Genomic DNA, 19,809 nt, shown 5'->3' on the forward strand with positions numbered 1-19,809 from the left:
TAGACTATTTCTAAAGCACCAAACATTCCCACTGCCACACAACAGGTAATTAATGGAGGTTCTCAAAGGAGCATGAGAAATTCCACCTCTGCATTCCTTTGCATCTGGTTCATATTTTACTATTTAAAACAAACAAATGGAATCAGAGGTAACATGGTGACTACAGGTAACATGGTGACTTAAAATAGAGTGTGCCATAAGGATGATCTTTCTTGAGACAAAGTCAGTAGTCATCCAGAGCAAGAAAAGAGAACTCCATGCAAAAGTTTTCCCCCCAAATGTGCACCAAGTGCCACTGGTCCATTTGAGCAAAATTTCCAGTAAGTCTTGTTTTCATAAAGTAATCATTAAAGAAACCCATTATATTTGCAGGTAATGTTAGCCAAAAATAACATTTTGATATGACAACAAAATTTAACCCTTCGTCTTCTTTTTTTTTAACGACTTACAGATTTTTTTATTAACACTTTATCAAAGGCCTGGTTTTGAGACTTTTAGAACTGGCATGCCCCTTTTGCTTGTTATCAGGGAACCTGAAAATGTATGAGGTGTTTATGGCCTATTAAAGGACAATTAGGCCATAAAAATAATCTGCCTGTAAAAACAGTGAGGGAAGGTGAAATGTGCAATGTATAAACTACAATCTGATCACCGTACAAAGGCCGAGTAGGAAAAGCTATTGATTTCTTTCCCATCAAACAAATACAATACATTTCAGATGTATTTATAGGCTAAAAATAAACTTCAATCTTATACAAAGGAAAGAGTGGAAGCAATATAAGAAAAAGAATGTCAATAACCTAGTCTACATTTGAAATGATGGCTGTGTGTATCATGGGAGGGGGGAAGCATGTGGGATTATGATCATCCAAATTCCTTGTTTACTTAGACTCAGCTACTTTCATAAGGACATCTTCTGGACAGCATAAGGATTTATAAGTCAGATTTTTCACATTCCAACAAAGTGTAGCACTTGTACACCACAAAGTATAATTTCTGAAATTGGATTGTAGTTTTTGAACATCCCATGGGAGAGAGTTTGGAGACAACAGGGTGCTACACTGGGAATAAGGAGAGGACATGGGATGGGGGCCTCAGCCTTGGGCAGAGACTCACTACCAGTACCAACCACCTGTGTGATATTGGGAAAGACTCTCACCTATTCTGCATCCAAGTCTCCACATCTTCAGAGTGGAGGATATTATTAAACTATCAAAATGTAAGTATTAAATAAAATAATACATCTAAAGGATTCTGCCTGACACAAAGGAAGTACTTGATATATTTCATCAGTTTTTATTATGCTATTGCTTGGGTCCTTAGACAACTGTGACCTTGGGCATGTCCCTTTAGCCTCTCTGGCCTGTTTCTTTTTTCTTTTTTTTAAAGATTTTATTTATTTATTTGACAGAGAGAGACACAGCGAGAGAGGGAACACAAGCAGGGGGAGTGGGAGAGGGAGAAGCAGGCTTCCCACTAAGCAGGCAGCCCGATGCGGGGCTCGATCCCAGGACGCTGGGATCATGACCTGAGCCGAAGGCAGATGCTTAACAACTGAGCCACCCAGGCGCCCCGGCCTGTTTCTTCTTAATGATGGGATTGCACTATGGTCCTTCCCAGTCCTAACCATTTCTGACTATATAAAATCCTATACCCTAAATTGGATCAGACCTTAAAGTTTTTCAGGGCCAAATGCCAGACCAATTTCCTACATCCACTGAGGGTTGACAACTTCTCTGTGTGGTGATAACAGATCCAGTCCTTGGGACGGTTGGGCTATTCACTGTTCAAACATAAAACATCTCCAAAGTAATAATTCCCACCTTTGGGGTACAAACATTGGCATATTGTCAAGATATGAGGAGCATAAGAAGTTTTTTTGGCAGTAGCAGTTAAATGAACGTAATAATTGCAGTTAAATAATTGTTATTAATAATATAACTATATTACTATATGATATTATAAACTAGTTCAGTAATGATTATATGTTATAGACCTAGAACTTGAAAATGACTTGCTTTAAAATATATAAATTGGAGCTGAATCAAGTTTACTCCTATAATAATGTCACTTTATTTAATTTGTATTCCCACAACTTTCTCAAGAGAATCTTGGAAAAACCAAGAATACTTTGCTCATGCTAATGTATGTATTAAATGTTTTGTGTCAAGGAAACAGGTAGTTCCTAAGAGGAAACTTATGACATTATTTTAATAATTTTAAAGGGCAAATGAATCAATGAATAGACCTAATAAAATATTGATAGAGTCCATTCAATATGATTGAAAGTTAACTGAAAATGTTTGTCTGCCCAATTAGAGTCATAGAGACAAAACAGAGACGTTCTAAATTCCTCCAATGTCTCTGCATTCCACACCCACTAAAACATTCTGTTAATATGTTTTATCAAGTTTATACTTCAAGATACTTCTTTAAAAGCCATGGTTTGTTTGTAATAAGATTATAACCCTATTACTCTCAAGCTATTTTTCCTACAAATAATTCACAGGAGTTTCCTAAGTGTCCTTAAAGAACGTGTAAAATTATTACCTACCAGAAAATTGTGCCTAGGGAAATAGAAAAAAACTCATGAATGCCCTACACAGTGAGATAAATTCACAGATAAGCATCCTAATCTCATTATTACTAATTTGCTTTACTCATATTATTCTTTTTATTGTCCAGGCCAGTTCTCCAAGAAGGTCCTGGGAATAACTATCAGCAGTACATTGGGACTTGTTAGAAACACAAATTCTTGTGAGGTCCAGAAATCTGAATTTAACAAGCCCTCTGAGTGCCTTAGATAAATGTGAGTTTGAAAACCACTGGTAAAGCCCACAAATTAAATCATAGTATTTTAAAATATTGAACAAAGTGGCTCACTGGGAATTTGAATACAAATTTGGAGTAAAATTTTTAAAAAATACATTGAACAAAGGAAACAAAAAAATAATTTTGCATCCTAATTATTTAATCTACATTGTAAGAAGTTTTTACTATTAATTGTTATATATTATATTAGCAAAAACTGTGAAAAGCAATGTCATTCAGTGTTAAGATTAAAGAAAAACAGGCACTCCTGTATTTCTGAGGAATGTGTGAAAAGCTTAAAATAATTTTCATAAAGTAGTCCAGAAATCCCTACTTAAATAAAGACACATAAATCCTTTGACCCATGCAGCTCGTTTTGGGAAAATTACACTACAAAAAATAAAAGTGTCTGTATGTAAAGCTATCTGTGTAAAAGTATTTATGGCAACATGGTTTGTGGAGGCAAAACCATACTGGAGTAAAAATTGTAAGCAATCTGAAATCCCAGCAGTAAGGAAATGGTGAAATAAGTTGAGTGTGAAGGAGTAAAATGGTTTGTAGATGGATCAGAGTCTGAAGTAATGGTTGTAAAGGATGGAAAACAAGTTGGTCATACTTGTTTAGTATAGTCATACTATAGGATATGATTCAACTTTCAGAAAAGATGGATAAGTTCTAGTAATACTGTTAAGTTAAAAAAAGAAAGAAATGTACAGAATAATATGTCGAGTGTATACCCATATACATCACAAGGTACTACACCAGAAAACCTTGGGCGCCTGGGTGGCTCAGTTGGTTGAGCAACTGCCTTCGGCTCAGGTCATGATCCTGGAGTCCCTGGATCGAGTCCTGCATCGGGCTCCCTGCTCGGCAGGGAGTCTGCTTCTCCCTCTGACCCTCTTCCCTCTCATGCTCTCTGTATCTCATTCTCTCTGTCTCAAATAAATAAATAAAATCTTTAAAAAAAAAAAAAAGAAAACCTTGAAAGTTCTATAGATTAACACAGTAAAGGCTTGTATCTTTCTCACACAAAACCCATTCTGATCAGGAGGCCTCCTCCATCTCGAAGTTGTGTCACCCAGAACCTGGAGCCTCTAAGATTGCCCCAGCAGGGCCTGAGCCCCAAAGTGACTTATCATTTCCACTCAGACTTCATTGGCCAGCCTTTATCACATGAACCTTGCTGACAGCAAAGGAGAGACTGGCAAATGCAGAGGATAGTCACCGAGCACTGAGTGCCTCTTCTACCGTATATATTTGTATAGCTTAGGATGAACACATCAAATTATTAAAATAGTTGCTCTTGAACAGTGATAATAGGAAGATAAAGATTATGAACATTTCTATGTATAATATTTAACCTGTAACAATAAGCATATACCACTTTTATAAATGAAATAAAATTGTACTAAAATCAGGGATGTTTGTATACACAACCACCTTGACACCATACACACATGAATCTACAGATCAAACCTGCTAGGCCACCAGCGAAGAGGGAGAGTTTGAATGTAAGGGCAGGAAAAGGAAAAGTCAGCCCCTGTGTTTCAGGTTCCTGGGATGATAAGAGGGAATGGGACACAATATACAAACAGAAGAACTGATCTTTTTTTTTTTTTAAGATTTTATTTATTTGACAGAGAGAGCCACAGCGAGAGAGGGAACACAAGCAGGGGAGTGGGAGAGGGAGAAGCAGGCTTCCCGCGGAGCAGGGAGCCCAATGCGGGGCTCGATCCCATGACCCTGGGATCCTGACCTGAGCCAAAGGCAGACACTTAACGACTGAGCCACCCAGGCGCCCCAAGAACTGATCTTAATAAAAGAAAAGAAAATTCTTCTATGGTAATAAGAGGAACCAAATATAGAAGGGCCACAGTCAGAGGTGGTTTGCATCATTGATGTCTCCACCATGAGAAGTATCGCTCTCATTGCTCCTATAGTCTCTGTAAAAGAGAAGCCAAGGTTTTCTGTTGAGTGTGAAGGAGTAAAATGGTTTGTAGATGGATCAGACAGAGTCTGAAGTAATGGTTGTTAAGGATGGAAAACAAGTTGGTCAGAGAAGTATATCAGTGCTACCAGTGTAATCGACACAAATGTACCTCCCCAAATTTCATCAACAGCTTTCTTCTTTCAGAACTTTCCACTTGCCTCCAAGACCCCTACTCCACTCTCACTGTCATGGCTGCAGAGCCTCTGAGCTGGCTATTGTTCACATTGAAACCCAAGGTCAACTCCATGGTTGGTACACCTCACACACTGTGTAGTCCATGCTCTTACCCCACATTTTCTAGATTTGGGTAAAATAATATACTGCAAGGGTAGGATTTGGCTTCCAGAACATCCACCAAGGAGCTAGGTGGACAAGCCAAAGTTCAAGGTAATGATCTCTTGTCACGTGAAACCTGACCAATGGGAAACAAAAGATGGGATGGGGTCAGGCAGATGAGTCTCACTTCTCTATTTCTGCCATTTACCACTAAATGTGTAGTTCCTAGTCAAAGCACGGATCAAGAAAACATGCCTGCTGAGTGCCCTGATGTGTCTCTTCAAAACTTATCATGAAGTGGGACCCAGTGTGATGGTACATCACATTTTATTGCCCTATACGTATTTCCTTTGTTGGCTTTTCTTTTTGTTGACCCTTTATACCTCAGCTTGACTAGCACACACACACAAAAACAACAACAACAACAACAACAACAAAAAAAAAACCCTGCACCTTTACTTAGGCTCAGCTTTGAAAAAGAAGTGGATTAAAACAATTGGTACAGGAACTGTCTCCAGAAAAGGGATGCTCAGGATGGGAACTTGGCATTGAATTGTTCATTTGTGTAAAACCAACAGAGACCCTATTGGTGGGAATTGGGGTGATACTTAAGCTTTCGCCTGTGATTAATAGGAATGAAGAGTGTATAAAAAGCAAGGCATTGGGAAATCAGTGGCTGTGGCACTTAATCAGTATGGGAAATACACTAATATAAAAATGTGCATTACAGTAACAACCCTAAAGACCATGCAAGAAGAAGTGGTAGGCATAGAGATATCCCGCCCACTCCCCTCCAAAATGGAGCATGTTTTAAAAGCCAAATTACCTGAGTGGTAGCTTTAAAGGAGACACTTACCTTTGTATCTGCAGCAGACCGTACTGAGAATCAATCCCAGGATCTGGTGAATGGGTGACAGCTCTGCAATGGATAAGAAACGTGCAGCTTTCAGATGTCTTACGTTAGAGTCAAGATATCGGGGAAGAAAGAGTGGGACACTGAGATCTGCAGTGGGATATGTTGGCAAGAGAACCCAGTAATCTTGAAAGCCCAAATAATACTGAGCCATCTTTGCTAGGAAAAGCAACGCCTTCCCTAGAAACTGAAGAATGAACTCACCTGAAGAGGGTGTGTTGCATCATGAGGGAGGTTATCTCAGAGCATGGCCCCAGCATCCCTTTTTTTGCCAACTCTGGAGACTAGAGCTTTTTTCACTGACTCTCTTGGCTTAGTCATCCAGGACGTGAAGACTAAACACCACCTTGGAGAGGTCTCTGAGGCTGATTGGACTCTTCAAGAGACAAGCAAGGGCATCTCCAGTCTTAACACACAAAATAGAAGAGACCTGGATTTAAGAGAGGATCTAAGAAGGTCATGGAGGTACAAGTGGGAGACTGTAGTGTCCAAAACCTTGTTCCCCTCTGCATCAGTCAGGGGTTTGTAAGGAAATAACTGCGAGGTAATATTTGACATTATGCAATTATGGAGGCTGGTAAAACACTGTAAAATGGTTGTCTTCATGTCTGATGTTGGAACTGGAGGGCAGGCAGTAGAGAAGGAAGATGGATGCAAAATGGAGAGTGTGGGAAGCAACTGAAACCCGTGAGGACAATCTAAACCCCAACCTGGATGGAGCAAGTGTCCTTAAGGAAAAGCCGGTGCCTTTCATCATGGAACTAAACACACTTGGCCCAGAAGTGGAAGTGAAAGAAAATGCATAGGACAGTGGAATACTTGTAGGCAGGGAGTTGAGCCAGCAGATAAGCAACAACATATGTGAGCTATAAAAGCTCTTGCCCCAACCTTCTGTGTGTAAAATATAAAATGGCTGGTGCTTTACTTCTGTCTTTTTATATCTCACGTGAAAATGTCCTTTGTGGCCCATCTAAAAGGAAATCGAAAGGAAGAGGGATTCTGGGAAACGTATTCAAACGAGTGAAGCTGACACATTGCGATACCACCATACCCTCCTTAAATTCCTTGGATTATTACCTTTTCAAGAAAGGACTACTTGTCTCCAGTATGGTGCCGTACTCACCACTGCTGCCTTTGGCAGGTTTCCCAGGGTAGATGCTGGATACTGGGCCTATGTGGTTCCCCACCACATATACTGAGCTATCCATTCGAAGCCACCTTTCCACTTCCAGCCTTGAGTCAAATGCCACACCTTAGGGCTTCCTGAACATCCACTGAAGGGCAAGCAAATGCACCCCAAAAGGGCATGGGGAATGGGATATAAAAAGGAACTGGATGTTACATTTCCCCTGTTTTCTCCTTTCCACGGACTACTCTGAGATACAGATCTTTAGAACCCAACCATGGAAATTCCCTGCCTGCTGAGAGAACACGCCTGCTGGGTGACAAGACTGTGTCACCTCACAGCCTGTATGAAGCAGGCAGCGAACATGATAACTCATTACATTACGTTGTTTCACATTTGTTCACACTTCACTTCCCAACTTTTATATCCTCACCATCATCCCCATTAAGAACAATATATTAATCCTTGCCTCAAGCTCTGTGCTCTACAGAATCTGGGAAAAAAAAAAAAAAATCCAGGAAATTTGAAGACCCATATGAGGCTGTGGGTAATGAGTAAAAAACCATCTACTTTACTTTGGTGGTTCCTACGTTCTACCTTCTTGTTCAAGTGTAAACACAGAAAAAGAAGACTGGTTTATCCAGAGCTGAGTTTTGTCAAAAGCCTTCATGAAAAGACAAATATGCCACATCCCATACTTGGTATCAGTGAATGACATTTTAGACAGATTTTTTTTTCCTTCATCCTTTCCAAATGTTCTGCAGTAAAAACAAGTTTTGATGGAGGAAGAAGAGAAGAGTGTTCTGGCCTTCATCAGAATCTAGGGAACAACATGGACATAACGGACCCTTAGTAAAGAGAAGGAAACACCGTTCCAGGGGGTTCTCATGATGAAATGAAAGGTTTTTTTTTTTAAACTTTCTGCTTCCTCATTGTTTTGCCCAGGGTAGATTTGCATGTTAGCACAAGCATATTACGGACTTTTATTGTTTTCTGAAGAGTTAACCTACCTCCTGATTATAAGCAGAACACTTCTGGAAGATTCACTAGGATTTTCAGTTCCAAAAACGCCATTGTGATATGTAACTGCTATATGAGACAAAGAGGGCCTATATACAGACAATAGGAGAAAGAGCGGAAGCACTTTTCTCTACATTTTAATTAAACCAACGTTTATGGAGCATTCCTTATAGGCACATATAACGGATAGCACTGCTTATATAAAAATGAATTAGGACTGTAATTTCAATATAATGTGATGAGTGCTGTGAATGGGGAAAATATGAAGGGTTATGACATGCAAAGCATCTACTCCCAGGACTTCGAGAGTACTTCCAGAAGAAATGACAACTACCTGAGGTTTGAAGGGTAATTAGGGGTTATCCAGGCAAAGGAGAGGGGGAGGAGGGTTTCACAATGACCTTTGATGTGTGTTTATCACATCACGTACTAAGTAGTTAAATACGCTCCCAGAAAAAAAGTCTTATACATCATCTCTCAACCCCTCATTTCTTTACCTGCTTTACCCCTCAAAACAGAAGGACAAAAGAGAACAATGCCTTCATTTGACTTGAACATAAAGATGCTGTCACAGAGCAAAAGGTAACCAAACTTGAAGCTTTTCAAAACCTGGAATGGATTTTAAATTTAAATAAATGTATTTATATTCTAGTTGGAGCTGCTTTTCACAGATGCAGGGGTTTGTTGTTTTTTTGGTTTTTTTCAAGTACACTTATTTGTAGCCCAAGTAATTTCAGTAGCTAAATGTACATCTGGAACCTCATGAGGTGGTATGAAAGACAGAGAAACAGTGACAAAGAGTGAATGATTTGCACTTATTTACATATTGAAAAGAGTTTGCTTCAGGATTGCCGGTATATTATCAGCACTAAGTTTTGTTTTTTTTCTCTCTCTGAGAAGAATGAGGTCTCCTTCTGAGTAAGATAATAACATCACCTAGGCCGTTGTTCAAGACAACAAGGCACTTCCCACAATGCAACTGGAATTTCACCTGCCCCAGTACTTGCGCGTGGTTAATGACAGAGACACAAAGGAAGCCAGCCATGTGCTATCTTCTGTTCCTGAAAGCTGATTATTACAAGTTATATAAAACCAACGTGGTGAGATATGTCTTTTGTCTATTATTTTTGCCCATTTTCATTTTCTTTTCAAGTCTTCATTTGAGTCTTGAAGATGAACTATTAACAAACCACATTCTTCCATTCAATTTTGCAGTATTTTTCTAATTCCTGCCTGAGCATCCACACGGGCAGTTAAATGAATACCTTTTAACCTTTTTTGAAATACATCTGAACTATGCAGAAAGGTAAACAAACAAACAAACAAACCCTTAAACCACAGCAGGTTACAACCTTAGGGCAAGTCCTTGACGCAGGAAAGATTATTCTCATTTCATTTTTATGTGGTCTACACATTAAATCATTCCTCCTCCTGTCTCTTTCTCCTTATGTTTGGTATATTTTTCCAGTGACCCTTTGAAGTATCTAGTCTAGGACAAGATGATAATGGTTAGCGGATGCAGGCTACTCTTGGAAGGGCAAGAGGGTAGAGAGTGTGCCCTGCATCTTCTCAGATTCCACACCTTGTGATCAATAGTTAAATGGGAACCTCAGGCTTTGGGACAGTCCTGCCAAACTCCTTCCTCACCTCAACACCAAATTCTTTCCACCATTATACTCATCAGACACTTTAATATTGTTCACATCGATAACAGGCAACACCAGCTTAAAACCCATCCCATCAGACTATCCACTGCCCCTCATTCTTCTGATAACCCCAAGGTCACTCTTTCTGTCCCCTGAAGATTTTATCTACTGCTCACTGGCACTCCCTCCATTACTACCTCTTAAGCCATTATGGTCCCAATTTCACTTGTTGTCCTTTAGTAATTTTAAATAGACCCACATTTTACTCTTAAAAGTGTTCCCATTTGGTCAATAAATTATAGTCACCTTGGTCATGGTCATAATTACTGGTGTTTGTGACAGGCAAATAGATGATTCTTTCAATCCCCAAACTCTTCATTTTTTATTTCTTCTCCTTTGATGATATTGCCCTACAGCCTACCTTGATTCTTCATTCCCACGAGACCACCCTAAATCTTGTCATTACCAAACACTAACCCCCCTCCTCCCAAATCTTAATTTCAGTCTTCCCAATCTCTAACCTTTCCGATCTTTTCAAGTCTCACATATTATTACACCAAGCACAACAATTCTTTCTCCCCATTCCTGCTCACAGTTCTTTCCTTCTAAATTTTTCCTTTTCCCTCACTCCTGCACGTCCTCATTTCTCAACATATGCGGCTTACCCTAGTAGGTCATTAAAATCCCTCCACTACATATGCCCACTCTGGTTTCACGCACCCTTTTTCTTATTCCCTTGGTGAAACCAAAACCTTAGTTTCATCTTAGTTGAATTACACTCAACCTTAGTTAAGTTCCATTTTCTGCCCACTTTACGCTTGTACCTAAGTAGGTGAGTGAGATAAGAAGTTGAGAACAGACAGACACACACATACATACACAGGCTCACACACCCTCACACATCACTAATGGAACCATGCTGACTGTACTTACTTGAATTTGTCATCGCTCTAAGTGCGCCCATAATGCTATTCGGCAATTTTACTCTATTTCCCCAGACCATTTACTCTCCTGCTCACCTAGATGATTCCATGCAGTCTCCCCTGTACTCAAATTTTGAAACGCTCTTCCCTCTTCCTCTCTCTCAGCTGATGAACTTGCTTCCTATTTCAGTGAGAGAAAAGAAGCAATCAGAAGTGAACTACTGCAAGTTCTCTCGGCTCCCCGCATTTGTGTCCACATGGTCCACCACCTTCTCTCTCTCTCTCTCTCTCTGTCTCTTTTTAACTTTATAAGCTCTAGAAAAGGCCAACCCTTTCAATCATCTGTTCGATCTCACCCAATGACCAGTAATACCAGATCTCACCTTTTCTCCTAAGTAGAGATGAGACACGGGAAAAAATAATATTTTAAGAAATACAGGGTACACTGAGAGAATGTGACAGAAGTCACAAGAAGCGGGGCACCTGGGTGGCTCAGTCATTAAGCGTCTGCCTTCGGCTCAGGTCATGATCCCAGGGCCCTGGGATCGAGCCCCGCATCAGGCTCCCTGCTTGTCGGGAAGCCTGCTTCTCCCTCTCCCTCTCCCACTCCCCCTGCTTGTGTTCCCTCTCTCGCTGTGTCTCTCTCTGTCAAATAAATAAAATCTTAAAAAAAAAAAAAAAAAGAAGAAGTCACAAGAAGCATCTGCTGCAGTCGTGATTCCTGCTCTGTACTCAGAAATGAGAGAACTATCCACAAGATGAGTTTGGGATCCAACTGGATCTCCTGGAGATAGAATCAATCCAAAAGAGTAGGCTCTGGTGGTTACGATATTGTTTGTTAGTTTGTATTCATCTAGATTTCCCATGATCAATTAAGTACTACTAAAGATTCATGTGGCTTAGATTATTTAGTTTACCAGATTGGTTTTGCTGTCTATTACGGTGACTAGCTCTCTTTGCTTTTAATAGTCAAGCTATTAACTTACCTATTAACTAAATTGCTTCTTGGCCTTTGCCGTCCCCTGGGTATTTACTTTCCATCAAAATCACAGAGCCCATTTAAACTGCAGTGTTCCCGCCAGCATTCCCATAGTAGAGCGAAGAGCCAACAAAGCTCTTCATAAAGATGCTGGTGCTGTCATTATCTACATACTTATCAAGGCTCTCATGCAGGAAATGCTGCAAGGCCCACTCAGCAATGAGCAATGATAAATCCACACCAGTAATTCTTTCTTCCACAACATATCAAAGTAGAAGAACAAAATCTTATATGGTGTTATAAAGCTAAACTATTAGTCATGTATCAATTTTATTTTCAAAAATAAAAGAATGCATTATCAGTACGTATTAGTTCAATTAATGATCACAGGTAGGGAAGTCATATTTAGCAGGTTAATTTTCACAAAGTTAATGAGCAAATTTAATCTACTCTAGTAGATTAAATCTTTTTCACTTCTAGTAGAGAAGTGAAAAAACCATAATTCTTTACAACACACATTTTAACAAATGTAGTTTTCCATAACAAATGTAAGATATTTATAAATTAATAAGTTAGCAGTCCTGGGAAAGCAACCATTCCACCAGTTTCCAAATATTATAGGAAAATCATTTTGCTCTTTTTAGTAAACAAGTATAGAAATTCAACTTCATGATGACTAGAAACAGATTAAGTGTGAATTTAACTCAAGCTTTATAATGAATGGTTGGTAAGCAATCTCTAAATTTCTCCCTCACCAAAAGTAACGACTTTTCCATTCTCAAAAGCACCTGCGTCAATGCCATCACTACATGTTTTTCATTAAGTATCCTTGAAATGTGTGGTCGAAGTTTCCAATTAGAATTTTAACCATAGCGGGGCGCCTGGGTGGCTCAGCTGGTTAAGCAACTGCCTTCGGCTCAGGTCATGATCCCGGAGTCCTGGGATAGAGTCCCACATCGGGCTCCCGGCTCAGCGAGGAGCCTGCTTCTCCCTCTGACCCTATCCCCCCTCATGCTGTTTCTCTCTCTCTCCCTCTCTCAAATAAAAAAAAAAAAAAAAAAAAAAAAAAAGCTTTAGAATTTTAACCATAGCTAAATAAAATGATTTATGGTTTTTAATATTTTATTTTACAAAAATTAATTTCTGACGATTTCCCTTAGAGTGGGGCCCCAGTGTTCCATCAGCCAGAGGAGCAAATGGCTCCTTGAGCTACCTATCCAGTCACAACTCTGGTAGGTGTATACACATGGCTAAATTCAGCCCGAGCATTTTAAAATGTCTCTTTCTTTTTGGATATGAAACTTCAGAATTCATTTCCCCATAGATTCCTTAGATTTTTGTTCCTATACATTACCAGAGTTGTACGATTGTTAGTTTCTCACTTCTCCCCAGATTTGATTTTATAGTTGGACCCATAGGTCCTGTTAGGATTTGATTGTACCTAATGGTTGTTCAGAGGGAAGGAGGCACATGGAGAACTGAACTGTCCTCCTTTTGCGAGGCAGCTCCCATAGATGAGGGAGGTGTAATATCTTCAAGCAAGAGAGGATATCTTTCATCAAACAGGGGGAGAGATGTGCTGAAGTGATCAAAAAAGGCTCAGTGGGGGATGAGAGTCCTTCAGTTACTCTAATTGGTCCCCATCTAAATGGCTGAGGACTACTCTTACCTAATGAATACTCTAACATTCACAAAAGTGACTTGGTGAAGCTGTGATTCAAATAACAATATATTTCAGCAATATGCTACATCAAATTTTTAGCTTCAGTTTAGTCACCTTAGCTCTGTAACTAACAGATCAAAAGCTCCTATTGACAGAGTCATGGTAAATCCCTTGTTTTCAGTGTATCCCTGTGACAAGAACTTCTGGATGTGAGTTTGGTTATTCTTACTTTAAGCTGTGCAGCCTTATTGGAAGTAGCTATTGCCATTTATAGGGCAATATGGCAAAATACCACGATCCCTCCAAACCTTGACCTCAGTAAGCACTTCTCTCAAGATGACTGCTGATGATAATTTAATTAACTTCCTGGCCACTGCTGGGAGTGAGCTTCCAGAGTATCACCACTGGATGTTAATGGGATTTTCACGACCTGTACCAAACCCAGAATGGATGACCCATCCCGGATTCCCTACGGCCTTATTTTCCTGAGGGAATTTCACCTGAAACCCACTCTTTTGTGCCAAAATCTATCCATTCCGTGTTCTTAAGTGCAAGAGAGACAACAAACTCTGGTGAATTTAAATAGAAAAGGAATTTGTTATAAGGGAACGGGTAGGTCGTGGGATCAGTGAGATGCCCGGAAAACACAGGCTTAGATGGCAGGCAGGCCAGTGTCTCAGGAAGGCTAGCTGGTGGGACACAGCCAAGGTGACACACAGAATAATCACAGCTATGCCTCTGGTTGAACCACCACTTGACACACGCCACCACAGCTGCTTGAACTTCGTGCTCCCTTTATGAACTCCTCAACTTTCCTTAAATATTTGAATTGTTCTCTTAGGAGACAAAAGTCCTGGGTGGGAGCATCCAATTTGATAAGCCCACCCCATGTCCTCTTCTGTGGCTGAAAAGGATCATCCCTTAAATACAAGGTATATGGACATTGTCTTGCCATGAGAAGGCAAATTTGTACTTACACAATAAGCAGAAACAAAATAAATTAGGTACTACCTTGTCCCGTATACAGTGAAAAACTAAAATATGTTTAAATAAATATAACAGGGGCGCCTGGGTGGCTCAGTTGGTTAAGCGACTGCCTTCGGCTCAGGTCATGATCCCGGAGTCCCTGGATCGAGTCCCGCATCGGGCTCCCTGCTCGGCGGGGAGTCTGCTTCTCCTTCTGACCCTCCCCCCTCTCATGTGCTCTCTCTCTCTCTCTCATTCTCTCTCTCAAATAAATAAATAAAATCTTTAAAAATAATAATAAATAAATAAATAAATAAATAAATATAACATAAAATATAGAGATCTTTTGTGAGAAAAAAAACCACAACATTTTACTGAATGACATAAAATAAGATCTGAATAAATGGTGAGATATATCATGCCCTTAGAAGGGAAAATCACCAGAATAAAAATCCCTAAATTCTTATGAAATTTTATCATTAAATCCAAATAAAGCACAATAATTTTTTTCAGTTTTTTTTCCATTGACCTTAGTAAGCTAATTCTGTAATTATACAAAGACATGTGGAAGAATTACCAGGATAATTTTGAAAAATAAAATGGTGGCAAGGGAATCACACTACCAAATACTAAAAGTAATTATAAAGGTATAGAAATTAAAATAGTATCATATTAGCCAAAAATATAAAGTTAATAGCAAGCAAATGAATGGAACAGAATACAAGTCCTGAAATTCTTTTGTACATACGGAAATATAAGGTCTAAGAAGAGTATTATTTCAAATCAATGGGAAAGAATAAATACTTGATAAATTTTGGGGGCAATCTGCTGACAATTTGGGAAAAGATCCCTATCTCACACCATTTATAAAAATAAATTCTACTTAAATAAAACATTGTAAAATGATATAGAAAAAATAAATATATTTTTACATGTCTTAGGAAGTTCTTAAACAAGCATAGCAAAAACAAATGTAAAAAGACTGAAATATTTGATAACCAAATTAAAACTTTTTGATGCAAGACACCGCCATTCATGTTAAGGGAAGGGCTGGCCCGGGAAAACAAGATTTTCCATCCAAAATATTGAAAATATATAAAGTGCAGACATAAAGAACAATGAACCCAGAAGGCAAATGGGAAAAGCTTATGAGCAGGCAATTCAAAGAGAGAAAAAAGTCAAATGATTAATAGAGCATATGAAAGATGCTTCATCTCCTTAAAAACAAAATAAGATAACAACAGGATACCATTTCTCACCTACTACTTTGCAAAAATTAAAATGTTGTTAAGGATGTGGGTAATGGGGACCCTCACATCACCCTCACACTATTATAAGTATAGGCAGCAGTATGAAGACCAATTTGAGAGTGTCTATTGAACGTAAAATGTGTAAACCTCCAGAAAACCTACTTTGTGGGGCGCCTGGGTGGCTCAGTCGGTTAAGCGACTGCCTTCGGCTCAGGTCATGATCCTGGAGTCCCGGGATCGAGTCCCACATCGGGCTCCTTGCTCACTGGGGAGCCTGCTTCTCCCTCTGACCCTCTCCCCTCTCATGCTGTTTCTCTCTCGCTCGCTCTCAAATAAATAAATAAAATCTTAAAAAAAAAAAAAAAAGAAAACCTACTTTGTGGTATCAGATCTAGTGAAACACTGATTTATATGCACAAAGGAATATAAACAAAGTTATTTATTACAGCAATGTTTTGTAATAGCAAAAAAAAAAATGAAAGCAATCTCAATGCTTTCTTCAACAAAATTACTAAATATGCTTGGTAACACTAAACAGTAGCAGATAAGCTATTGTGTGAAAAAGGCAAACTGCAAAGGAATTCATATAGTATTAAAATATTGATACTGAAACCATATATTACACAAAAGCCATATTTCCATGTATCAGTTCATATAAGATGTTGAGAAACTATTTATTGAGTTGATGGAACGATTGCTTCAAGGGAGGACAATGGAATTATGTATGATAGTTAAGAAGTGCTTTCAATTTATTTCTGATGCTTTAATATTCTTAAAATGATAATATATTCACTTCCGGCTTACAGAATTAAAAATAACATTAAATTTTAAAGGTTTTCCTGTTGATTTAATTGCTGAAGAAAATAGCAAAATTTTTTAATAGTTACACTGCAGTCACCAAGGTCATCTGCTTTTATACGTGTAAAGAAATGAGCCATGTATACAAGATTAATTTTCCCAGTGAAGCTGAGTCAACTTTTCCCTAACAGTTGAGGGAAAGAGTCTCACATGAATCTTCGAAATATGGGATGTGATAATATTTCTTCTTATAATTGACACTGTCAATTAAAGACCATTTCTATCATGTTAAGCCGTTAACTCAAGCAGCAGATCTCAACAATCTATCAACTATCTTTCAGGACAAAAATTGCATAATATTTAATATCCCTGATAAGATGTCAGGATTTTTTTTTTTTTTTTACCAAGACCAACAAGGCTGCAAATGGCTTTATCCCCCAGGAATCTGACATTTCCCATTTGATTATTTTTTTTATTCATTGAAGAAATAAATTTATGATAAATTTTGGACCAAATTTTAAAAACCATATCCAAATGACAACATGGGATGTAATGAAACACATTGCGGAGCTGAATGCAACAGAAACTGAAAGAAGGGGTCCACCCACTGGGTTTCCACAGAGAAAGATTTGCCATGGGAGCATCCGAGTGAATTCTGAAAGCTGTTTTCAGTAAGAACTCGCTTTATCATTCCTGTGTCCACATTTGATCCAAATATTCATAACCGTCTGCTGTAACTACCAAACACTCGCTACCATTTCAACGCCATTCTTTACTTTAAGCTTTCTTGATTTAGTAGAAATAAAAAGTTAATAAACTATCCTCATGTGCAATGAGACTTGAAGTTTAAGCTCACCAGCGTCAAGCCCAACAGACAAACTGTGATAAAAGGTTTGGAATACATTATCTCTCTAAATCTGGGGTTGGAATGTATTTTCTGTAAAGAGCCAGATAGTTGACTTAGGTTTTGTGGATCATATGGTTTCTGTCACATTTACTAAATTCTACTAAATTCTGCCATTGTAGCACAAAAAGAGCATACATATACCACACCTAAATAAATGTAACTGTGTTTCAGTAAAACTTTATTAATAGACACCAAAATTTGAATTTCCAATAATTTTCATGGGTCACAAAGTAATACTAGTACTTTTTTGCAGCCATTTAAAAATGTAAAAGCCACTCGTAGCTTGAAGGTCATGTGAAAAAACAGGAGGCAGGTGGTATTTGGCCTTGGGGTACAGTTTGAGCACCCTTGCTCTGAACTGCAGAAAATGATATTTAAAGTTTAAACCATGATTTACTTCCATTTATTACATTGTGATAATAATTTTTCAATCTGTCTAAAATGGGTAGTTCCCGTGTGGGTCAATTAATACAGCGTCAGTAAAACACAAAAATAAATGCTGCTTGAATTGTGTGACCTTGGGTGAGTTTAATTGTAAAAAGAGGATAATCACTGTATTTCTTTTCACAGAACTTTGTGATGAATAAATAAGCCAGAGCATGGAAATCGTCTAGGACAGGGGACTGGTACATAGTAAGAGTTCAATAAATGATAGGTTATTAATAGGCTGCATGGGAGTCTGATCCCATGGGCAAGCACATCCTTAATGTGAAAAAGATGCTGGTAGCTACAAACAGCAGATTCCTAATATTCCCATCCCATTGGCAAGATCATCCCAATGGTGAAAACGATGCAATTAAACATTCAGTTCATCCAACTCCCCTGATTCTGGCTCTCTACTCATCAGAAAATATTCTCTAATAATGATGTGGCTGCATGTAGTCAATTTTCAGATAATCTCAGCCTCTACAGTACTATCGTAGTATTGCAAATACTCATGTTTGCAACTAGTAGTTAGCCTAGCTCATGAAAGACCATCCCAAAAGTTGGAAAATTCACCAAGGTAATGAGAGACGGTCATGAAGACCTCTTATCATCATCCTGGCATCATTGTCCCCGCGTGGGTGCTGAATAAGCTGTTCTAGCTATAGGATCTCCCTCCGGGTCTGGGCTCTTCTGCACTCCAGGTCCTCTGCCTGGGTACTAGAAGTTCTCATATAAGTGTCTGCAAAGTGTTAGGCGATGAGGTATGGTGAGTCTTTTGGTAATCACATCACATTACAAGACAGCTAAAATAATATTTTAACTGGAAAGAATGAATTTTTAAGGGGACGATAAAAGAAAATAAGTAGGCAAGAGGGAAAGCTACTATCTTCACACCAACATTATTAATTCTGCTTTGGTCAGAAATAGGCACTCAAACACCAGTAAACTCCTGCTATATAAGATTTTTTAAAAATACACATTGTATCCGAGTAGGTAACAACAAACTATCCCAGGATGTTATTGGCTGGTGGCTGTCAACATGAACATCAGCTGTCTTTTGTGGGGGGGGGGGGGTCCTTCTAGACTGTGGGAAATTGCACTGCACTGACTAATGACCAATTTGTGGTAGAACGTGGAAGGCTGTGCCTGACTCACAGAAATTCTCATTAATGCCTTGATCTTTCTCCTGCAACCTGATTGCAGCTGTAGGCCTTCTTATCTAATGTACTTCTAACCTAATGAGCGGGCAGCGATGATTTTTGGAGAGGTTTTCATGATAAATGTGTGTCTAATTTTTTCCTTTAACATATATATATATTTTTTCTTTTTCTATGCAAGACAAAGCATTTAGCCTGCAAGGAGAGCTAAACACTCTCAGAGTAACTGACTCATTTAGCGGTGCTTGGCTTCCTGGGCTTGTCAGCGGCAGGTGACATTTAGCGCAGGCTTTATCTCAGTTGCGGTAATTACTGAGCTAACACGAGCTCTCATACGCAGCACAGATTGTTTTCAGCAGATGTAACCAAGCAACTCTGCTTTCTCTGGAGCAGTTATCCGGGTTTTAAATTGTGGCGGTCCACACACACACACACACACACAGAGTTTAATGTCATTTTTATGGCAATACTCACTCTTTGTTGTTTTGACTATACTGATTTATGCCAGGAGGTGCTTGAATGGGATATCCCCATTGTAGGTAACTTCTGCACACTGGCAGCGAATCCTACTAACAGAAAGGTTACTGTTATTATAATGTATCTCAGCAGTGTACCAAATGTTACTTTAATGATGTAATTAATATGCTTGGATTTACCGTTTGATGTTCTGAGGCACCAATTGTGTTACTGATGGGATAGCAATGATTATGTTTTTTAAAAAATGGTGAGAACAGCATTTTTTTTTCCTCAGAGAAGTTGGAATGGGAAAAAAAAAGTTTTAATAAAGGAAGTCACGTTCCCTAACTACCCTTAATTATTTGTGTCAGACATAATCTTAGTGGTGCAGCAACCTTCCAGATCATTCTTAAATTCAAACAACTTAATATTATTTATACTTAATCAAACCACTTATCCTGAATACCTAGATAAGAGAAAAATAATAGCCTGGCCCTTTAAT

At 38.8% G+C, this 19,809-nt stretch overlaps 1 long non-coding RNA gene across 17 annotated transcripts in view; it reads right to left on the bottom strand.

The window, feature by feature from the left end:
• Window positions 1-19,809, bottom strand: part of LOC123855860 (uncharacterized) — a 456,844-nt gene that overhangs the window by 125,503 nt on the left and 311,532 nt on the right. For 11 of the 17 annotated variants that reach the window (XR_010412982.1, XR_010412973.1, XR_010412969.1 and 8 more), the window contains 3 exons: window positions 10,802-10,886; window positions 6,195-6,396; window positions 5,934-5,996 (listed from right to left, as the gene is read on the bottom strand). This is a non-coding gene — a long non-coding RNA (uncharacterized LOC123855860). Of the gene's footprint in view, window positions 1-4,458; window positions 4,755-5,933; window positions 5,997-6,194; window positions 6,421-7,113; window positions 7,265-10,801; window positions 10,887-19,809 lie in introns of those variants that run through there. The other 6 variants (XR_010412979.1, XR_010412978.1, XR_010412974.1 and 3 more) reach the window with 5 other exon arrangements.

This window comes from Mirounga angustirostris, unplaced genomic scaffold (genome assembly GCF_029215605.1).
Source record: "Mirounga angustirostris isolate CCGP_5_RB_7025 unplaced genomic scaffold, mMirAng1.0.hap1 SCAF_7, whole genome shotgun sequence".
Lineage (NCBI taxonomy): Eukaryota > Metazoa > Chordata > Mammalia > Carnivora > Phocidae > Mirounga > Mirounga angustirostris.